The sequence below is a fragment of the Ruditapes philippinarum genome, unplaced genomic scaffold, assembly GCF_026571515.1.
Source record: "Ruditapes philippinarum isolate M1 unplaced genomic scaffold, ASM2657151v2 ctg420_1_1_1_1, whole genome shotgun sequence".
In the NCBI taxonomy this organism is placed as follows: Eukaryota; Metazoa; Mollusca; class Bivalvia; order Venerida; family Veneridae; genus Ruditapes; species Ruditapes philippinarum.
The window spans coordinates 110,003-112,400 of record NW_026867374.1 but is presented as its reverse complement, the minus strand read 5'-3'; the positions used below and the strand labels follow the sequence as shown (position 1 = coordinate 112,400).

General features: G+C 29.4%; 1 long non-coding RNA gene across 1 annotated transcript; it reads left to right on the top strand.

Annotated features, from left to right (window-relative positions):
- The first annotated feature begins 235 nt into the window (after positions 1-235).
- On the top strand, positions 236-2,120 carry LOC132735859 (uncharacterized). The gene is made up of 3 exons (XR_009626511.1): positions 236-873; positions 1,343-1,419; positions 1,643-2,120. It is a non-coding gene; the product is annotated as an uncharacterized LOC132735859 (long non-coding RNA).
- Positions 2,121-2,398: the final 278 nt, after the last annotated feature.

Genomic DNA, 2,398 nt, shown 5'->3' with positions numbered 1-2,398 from the left:
TTAAGACTCTGTAGAATCTATACTAGATTAATGATGACATATAAACACTTATCAAGTCAGTATTCACGCGCTGTTGATGCATAAATCTTGAAATAAAGAGGGTTGGTAAGCATAGTTGATAAACAGTAATTGAAACTGAAAGACTCGTTTTAATTGGGTCACTATGCTAATACTGCAACGCTACTTTGCGAAAATATAACATTTTGAAAAAAAGAACTTTACTTCCATGCCCAGCAAACACATGACGTTAAAATAACGTCGGATTACTGTAAGATTTTGGTCACAACATCGGCGACCAAAATACGACGTAAATCTGACGTTAAAATACCGATGTCTAATAGACGTTTCTTTTTGACGTCGTACTAACGTCAGGTTATGGTCGGTGTCCTGACGGTAGGTAAAAAAAAATAACAAAAAATAATCCTTATTCGCTGTTGTAATCATTTAAACTTTTTTCAAATGTTATTTGGATTACAAATGAAGTGTTCTTATATAAATACAGACCAAGATCGCGGCGCTGCAACCTAATAAAACATATAGGTGGCGCTGTATATACGCAAGTTACATGTGTTATTGTTATGAAAGCTATTTATAGTCACAGATCTGTTTACAAGTTCCAATCATTTAAATTTTAACGTTGTACATAATATTATCATTTGTGGTACATTATATGTATCAAAATAACGCGTTTTTAATAGTGGTTTAACATTTAATCTTAGTGACAGAAAAGGGAAAGAAAACATGATTAACCTTTAATTCGAATCTAAAGTCACGTGGATGGAAATTCAAATTCGTAGGCGTTACGTTTTGGCTGTCGGTCAGGAATTGGAATGCATTTATAAGTGAATATTATAGATTTTCTTGAACAAAAAGGTCAGTTCAATTTATTTAGATTTATTTCTACTCTTTATTTGATAAATAATTGCATGGTTGCAAGCACTCTTAAATTTAATTATCATTATTTGAACAGCTGAAGTAAAATGTCACACAAATTCGCGATAATGTCTAATAATAAATCCTTTTAAAATTGACATGTTTTAACTCTGCTTGTGATAAGTTTATAATATGCCTTTCAGTATTACCAAAGAGAATATTTAGTTTTCATATTTTTCTTAAACTGTAATGTTTTTGTCAGTTAAAATCTGAGAATTGAGAATGAATTTGTACGATTTCGAGCATTTCGGACCAAAACGTTTCGGTCCCAAATAACCAAAAACGTTCCGGTCCCAAATAACGCAAGACGTTTTGGTTCCAGACATTTCGGCATTAAATCTTTAATTTAAGACTATGAAATATTTAAAGTAGAATATATACATAAGTTAGAATATAATTTTCTTTTCAGGTAGTTAAAGTGTTGGACATGCTCTCAAAGGTCGGAGGGACGGAAACACGTGAATATGTAAAAAGAAACATATGAAAGTAAGATTTTTGTAAATTCTATTACATACTTTAATCCATACTAAACTGGAATTTAAAAGCGGCTTTTTAAATGTTCAGTATTTATGTTTACTTTTAATTTTTGTTAAAGCTCTCTTATAAAATGTTGGCATAATTGTCCATTAAGTTAAGATAACCATGATAACCATGAAAACATTTTTGCTTGTTATTTTTACATGTTTCATAAATTTCTTTTTTTTTTCAGTGAAAATGATGTCACACACGCTATTGGGCGCTACAAACGCTACATATTAATTCTCCGGACAGACGAGGGGTGCTGAAAGAAGGTCATATCTTAAAGCATCACACCTCAAAATTCGTGCTAATTCTCATGGATATCTAAAAGTATAACTTTGTGAAGTAACTAAAAGGCAGCAATTTATACATTCCTGACAATTATCAAAGGAGGTCAAAATATGCAAAATGGCATTAAATGTTTTAGAAATGCTGTAGAAATATAGTTAAAGTACTGAAAATCTGTCATAAATTGCTTGAAACATTATTATCAGAATCTTTTAACTTTTCTTAAAATTATAATATTTTCATTGTTTTATTTGATACAGCAAACTTTGATAGAAATGTGCATACATTGTTTTGTTCTTTAATATTTGTACATGTTTTCTTAGTTTCATTTATGTCATTGTTTTTGTAATACTTTTTGTTTTGTAATTAACTTATTTTATGTTTTATTTTGTTTAATTATGAAAATTATTTACCTTGCAGAATCTACTAAAATTGTATGTATCAGCTTAAAATTGCAACTTTTATCTTAAATTAAAAAAAGCATGAAACATATTTTTTGCTTTAGTTTTCTGTTATACATTTCATTTGAGGGAAAGTTACTTAATAGAATGAGTTATATTAAATTAGATCAAATCAGGATTAGCCAGAAAATATTGATGACGTGGTGAAACAAAAAGGATTAGGGGAATGATAAGATGAAGGTCAGAAAATGATCAGA